The following is a 7,345-nucleotide window of genomic DNA, read 5'->3' as shown; positions in this document are numbered from 1 at the left end:
GCACTCAGCAATGTTCCAGCTATATAACGGCGGTCTGTAAATAATCGAGTCTGGACCAGACAATCCAGTGATTAATATCATGAGCATCGATCCACGCAATTGGGATCGATGACATGTATCAACCAAGTCAGCGAGCCTGACCACCCGATCCCGTTAGTCGCCTTTTTACGACAAGAATAGTCGCCTTTTACGGCAAGTATGGGTTGCTGAAGACCTATTCTACCCCGGAATCTTAACGGGTCGTCACTTATTGTGACCATGCCCCCGATCCTCACTGACCACCAAAATAGAGTACTGGAGGCCTGGTAAGCTTTGGTCTTCACGAGGTGTGGGAACACCGATATAATGTTTTATAGCCATACACAATTCGATCTAATTGTTGCGAACGATCGACGTGTGTAAGTCAGGCCTGTCGTATCATTATGGACTGAAATAAAAGTTTCTTTTCTGTCAAACTGAAATTTAATTGAGTATGACTAGATCAACACCACAAGTACAAGCTCAGTCATGGCACTGTCACACGACAACGTTTTAGAGTAACTTGCACTTAGCGTGTAAAAGCCAGTTAGTACGCTGTCATACATCGAGCTTTCTTCGAAAAACCATGAGTTGGGCGTATTCATAGCGTATACATAACCAGAGTTTACCGTATATGTAACGCATGTCTAACGTATTAGTAGCGTATCACTGACTTATACATAACTTATGACAGCGTATAAAAGCGTATTGCCAGCGTGTGTCTGGCGTGATCAACGTATGGCCAGCGTATGCCTGGCGTTTAAGTAGCGTATGAATTGCGCGTTAAGCGTAGGGGAAAAGTGACTAAAACGGGCTGTATGGGAAACGTATATCTGGTATGTAAACGTATGAAGAGAGACCTCTAACGTATGCCTAACGTATAATTTATACCTTCATACGTTCCCATACACCGAACATTTTATGCATGCACAAAAATATTTTTAAGCCTCGGCGTACTACAACGTATACCAGCGTGCTTTTAACGTAAACGACTTACACCTAACTTATCCATAGCGTGATTCAACGTTGCCGGCGTTGTGGCGAAAATTCTCATACGTCGCCATACGTTACTGCTACACGTTGTAGTGTGACAGGGCCATTAGACTTTAAAGCATTGCATTGAGACGTTTTGCCCGAAAGCCGACATGGATTCATGAGCATGCCAACCTCTAACCAACAAAAATAAAAGTCCTATCTATAATTAATACATAGTATGCCGGTATTATGTGTTTAATGGATTATGCAACCATATTTTCTTCAATCAGTTTATTCATATATAACTGTGAGGCCACAGGCCCATAGTACAGAATACATGACAATGTGGAAGCGGTTAGAAATGTTACAAGGATTCATTTCTTAATAACATGGCATGATATATAAAGAGAGAGAGAGAGAGATTTTGTATAGCCGTTTTGCTCACATGTGATATTAAAGAGATAAACTTGTATTTATTTGGATGAACATAGTATTTTTGTTCAATACATTTTTTCCTTAAATTATCATATTTACAACATAAAAGTAGAAAATGAAATTCATCTTCGACAACATTTAAAGAACATTGTCTACATAATTTTAAACATTTGGGTATTTTTTTGTGCCTGCCAACTTCAACCACTAACCCGTGTGAGCTGCATCTAAATTATGTTAATGATATTCTGCATTTTCATTTGTAGCACATGTTCACTGTTGAGCTACGCGCAGAAGTATGACTAATTTATGATGTGTCATTTAGTAAATCCTTCGAGGTGTACAACTTAGAAATAATCCAGGAGTATGGTGCGGACAAATTGAGAATAATAATCTGAGCGAATCTTGGATGCGAACCCATCACCGTCGAATTAATGGAACAACTAAGGGATGCAACTCTGCTCTGCGAATTGCAACACTTGGATGAACGGGTCATCCGTTCCCCAGGCTGAGAACTGTAATTACCTTGCATGAGTTTTTGGCACCAGTTACCTATGTAGCCATGGTAACAGATGCAGTCTGACGTCGCTGTGTTGTTGCTGCCGCCGTGCCAACAAGGTCGTTCTGGGGACTGCAACAAAGAAGACGGTATCCGTATTGCACTGTCTGAATAAATATTCTGAAAATCTTCTCAAATTAAATTATACGTTTTTCTTGATTTACTTTCCGGTTTCTCATACAAAACGTGGATTTCGGCAATGTGGAACACATGCTATCTCCGATATGACTTGGTGAGTTTTGTTTAACGCCGCTGTGAACAGTATTTCAGTCATATCATGGTGCGTCGTCAGCTGAATGTAAGTTGAAAGCCCAAAGTGTTTACCATGAGCAGAGTGTGTGCTGTCAAACCTAGAAACAAAATCAGGGCGTACCAGATCAGCTATTGCTGTAGGCACGTATCGTGAAAACGCCTCCGTGGTACTGGATATGTGGTCTGCTCAGAGTAGGGTCGGTGGTGCGACCCCCTAGTGGCGTTATACCAAAAGTCCAGAAATCGCAACGCGATGTTTGCTATAGAACCTAAAAGCCAGGGAACAATCTCGATAACCAGCGGAAACAGATTCCTTTGGGCCTAAAAAGCAAATTATGGATCACTGAAAATCAGTGATGACATCAAGTTTTCACGACAACGGCTCTACCGGTATATCACACAATTTGCAATCTGGATTACCTGCGGAGACAGATTCCATTTGGCCTAAAAAGCAAGTTATGGATCACTGAAAATCAGTGATGACATCAAGTTTTCACGACAGCGGCTCTACCGGTATGTTTGCTATAGAACCTAAAAGCCAGAGAACAATCTCGATTACCCGCGGAAACAGATTCCTTTGGGCCTAAAATGAAATTATGGATCACTGAAAATCAGTGATGACATCAAGTTTTCACGACAACGGCTCTACCGGTATATCACACAATTTGCATGAGAAACTAAGTGTTTGTTTGTTGCCTGACGCGTCCAGCAAATCGTGCTCTCGGTCTTACGTAACCTCTCTCGCCTCGACTTGGATCTTACATCCTCAAACATAGCCTCGGCCTGGTGTTTTATTCTACAAATGACTGATCGTCAATTCTAGCAACAGCCCCGTGGGGAGCCGGGTAAGATAAAGCCCCAAGCACCCGATTGAGAGGCGACTCAATTGGCGCGGTTGGTCAAGGCTCGCTGACTTGGCTTATAGCACGTCATCGTACCTTGACACAGTGGGTCGTTGCTTATAATTAATATCAACCATTGATTTGCCCGATCCTCATTTCATTATTTTCAGGCCTGCGAGATACAGCTGGAATATTGCTGAGCGGCGTTTTAAGACACTCACCATTCAGTGTACCAATGTCTTGTTCTGGTTCTGGTTCTGGTTCTGTTGTTCAAACTTACCTTTCTCAAACTATAGTGTTTGAATGTCCCGTAGGAACACCCAGTATGTTTAAATGTGGCGTTGTTCAAATAGCACAAGCTTGGACCAGTCACTGGAATGCTGAACGACATGCAGTTAGGTTCTTGAGAGCAAGCGACTGCACACTGCACCTTTGAAATCGTCGGTATCTGCTTGTAGTTGAAGGTTGGTAAATCAACGCATGTGCTCACTTGACTATAACCCCTTTCTTCAATGGTAACGCTTTGGACCACGAAGACCCATAGCGGTACAATCAGGACCGATCTCATGACGAGGTAGACAGTCGGACGTGTGCATTTAGATAATTCCCAAGACCTTATGAACACGCTTATGTGTCGTTTTAGTGCTACCAGCGCTTTAAGCCATTTGAAAGCCTTGATGAAATTCTGTTACATCATATGAAACTAAATAGATTTACAATCCTTTAATGTTGAGAATATTGTTGCGTGAAATAGTGATTAATAATGGAATAATAATGTCAAAAAAAATGAAAAAGTATTCTGTGTTGAATGTAATATCCGGGTCGGTTATCAAGCAATGCCAAGAGTAATTCCAAAATAAAATTCCTTTATTGCTCCTGACGGTAATATCAAATCTGTCCAGCTCTGCACTAACAATGGTCACACATAGCTCGTGTGTGTGGTGTTGTGTTATGTGTTTTCTGGATGACATGGTTCATTGTTCAGCTGCTTATGAAGTTTGTCACCCAGAGTATTTGACAAAGCGTATCAACTGTCTATATTATTCACAGATCAGTTGCTTCAACAAATAACAGTCTTTGCTTACTTCAAATCTGTCCTGCCCTTGGGACACTGTGAATGGTGTCATATAGCACGTCTGTGCTATTGTGTGTGCTTTCGGGTGATGCGGTGCATTCTTTGTTCAGCTGTATTTCCAGTTTTTTCGCTGGTGTACAGGACAAAGCTTAACAATACTATATTAAATTGAATTTGTCCTTATCACATATTAGAGAGATCACATGGGCAGTTCATTGTGTTTGTAGAATCTCATCATTGCCAAATTCAATTTTGATGACTGATATTGTTTGGGTGACTCACAGCAATAAAAGTCTTGAAGGTTTGGGAGCGAGAAGCAAGTGATGTTTCAGTCGGAAAAGATTCAGCTCTTTGACTGCATTCCGACAGCCATGTTATTAATGGTTAACAGGCATTTGCAATTGGTTACAGTCTGTTTTATGAAAGAAGTGCTGTTAAATAAATATTTTCTATCTCATTGATGATGCAAACGTCAACAAAATCACGATCTAAAATAGATTCGATGCCGGAAATTGTATTTTGAACCAACGGCATAAGCCGGAGATTTTACATATTAAAATTTCATACATCGAGTATTCAACAACACCCGGAATTCCAATTCCGCTGTGTTTATCGAGAATATAAAATACAAAAATGATCATTTATTTTTCTCGCAATCCTGTGTGAACTTTCACACTAGTGAAACTGACATTGCGGAATGCTTGACATCATGATACAAGGTATGCTTCCGTGATAACTGAAACTATACTCTCATTCGTTTTACAATTTGGCTTTTGACGATATACCATCGTGTTTCTGCTGTTGTTTGTAACAGCGCCTTCGTTCAGATAATGCTACATCAACTCCCATAACATATAGAAAATAGAGTGGGTAAAATAGTGGTTGACAATATTTGCTGTGTCATCAAGTAGAAGGCTGTTTATTGTGCTATTAAGTACCTTATTCTGTTCTGATTCATTAACAGTTTTCGCAAAGGAATTTCTTTGGACACTGTTGCAATAGTGAGATGTCTATTTCGCCACGATTGCAAAAGTATGATGTCTATCACTATACTGTTGCAATAGTGACATCTCTATTACGAGAGAAATCGCAATGGTTGCAGCAGCTCTCTTTAAACGCTTTTGCACTCCGCATGGTTGTATTGCACAAGTTGGACCTCTATTACGACACTCCTGAAATTGTGAGTTCCTATCACGACACTATTGCACGACGCAGAGCTCTATGACGACACTATTGCACAAGTTGGACCTCTATTATGACACTATTGAAATTGTGAGTTCCTATCACTACACTATTGCACGACTCAGAGCTCTATGACGACACTATTGCACAGGTTGGACCTCTATTATGACACTATTGAAATTGTGAGTTCCTATCACTACACTATTGCACGACGCAGAGATCTATGACGACACTAATGCACAAGTTGGACCTCTATTATGACACTATTGAAATTGTGAGTTCCTATCACTACACTATTGCACGACTCAGAGCTCTATGACGACACTAATGCACAAGTTGGACCTCTATTATGACACTATTGAAATTGTGAGTTCCAATCACTACACTATTGCACGACGCAGAGCTCTATGACGACACTATTGCACAAGTTGGACCTCTATTATGACACTATTGTAATTGTGAGTTCCTATCACTACACTATTGCACGACGCAGAGCTCTATGACGACACTATTGCACAAGTTGGACCTCTATTATGACACCAGTGAAATTGTGAGTTCCTATCACTACACTATTGCACGACGCAGAGATCTATGACGACACTATTGCACAAGTTGGACCTCTATTATGACACTATTGAAATTGTGAGTTCCTATCACTACACTATTGCACGACGCAGAGATCTATGACGACACTATTGCACAAGTTGGACCTCTATTATGACACTATTGAAATTGTGAGTTCCTATCACTACACTATTGCACGACGCAGAGATCTTTGACGACACTATTGCACAAGTTGGACCTCTATTATGACACTATTGAAATTGTGAGTTCCTATCACTACACTATTGCACGACGCAGAGATCTATGACGACACTATTGCACAAGTTGGACCTCTATTATGACACCAGTGAAATTGTGAGTTCCTATCACTACACTATTGCACGACTCAGAACTCTATGACGACACTATTGCACAAGTTGGACCTCTATTGTGACACTATTGAAATTGTGAGTTCCTATCACTACACTATTGTACGACGCAGAGATCTATGACGACACTATTGCACAAGTTGGACCTCTATTATGACACTATTGAAATTGTGAGTTCCTATCACAACACTATTGCACGACGCAGAGATCTATGACGACACTATTGCACAAGTTGGACCTCTATTATGACACCAGTGAAATTGTGAGTTCCTATCACTACATTTTTGCACGACGCACAGCTCTATTACGACACTTTTGCACAAGTTGGACCTATAGTTTGAAATTGTGAGTTCCTGTCACTACACTATTGCACTACTCGTAAACACAGAAGAGATGAGACGTTGTCACTGCTTGCTTCCAGTTTTCAAAACTCTGGAAGACAAAAGTGGATCCGTGTTCACCAAAGTAAAACCCAACTTGGCAAGTTAACTTTGCTTGACCAATGTTAGAACATGATAACTGATTTACGTCATACTCCGATTGACCTAAATTGCCCATTCCTATGGAGCATCGTTGCTGCTGTAGTCCACGTGACTCCATTGTTCGAGTTAATTAGTTTCATTTATTGATGAATATTATTAACTAGTTATGGATAGTACATGTATGTTTTCTGCTATGCGTCATGGAAATTTAACTTTCGATATAAATACTTTAGTTTCACTCATGCAACTTTGTACATAATTTAAATCTGTTTGATGTTATAAGCACAATTATCAGTTTTCTTGTCGTTTTACTTGCATTTGATAGAAAAGGTACAATGGCAGCTTTGTCAAGTAATGAAACACGTGTTACCCTCTCATAGTTATGTGTTATAGCAATTCACATGGTGGTTGTGTTTCTCCTTCTCCTGGTAATATATCTAAGCTTACATTTAAATAATTTTATTTCGGATACTGCTTGATTAACATTGATTACCTCAGGTGGAATCTAGTCAACCCAGGTTGCCAGAAATGTAGTAACCTCGGTTGACTTAGGTCAGTTATATTTTAATGGAATGGACGTAATGCATTTGGATGAG

The sequence above is a fragment of the Haliotis rufescens genome, unplaced genomic scaffold (assembly GCF_023055435.1).
Source record: "Haliotis rufescens isolate VD_foot unplaced genomic scaffold, xgHalRufe1.0.p SCAF_4, whole genome shotgun sequence".
In the NCBI taxonomy this organism is placed as follows: Eukaryota; Metazoa; Mollusca; class Gastropoda; order Lepetellida; family Haliotidae; genus Haliotis; species Haliotis rufescens.
This window is presented reverse-complemented; position numbering follows the sequence as displayed.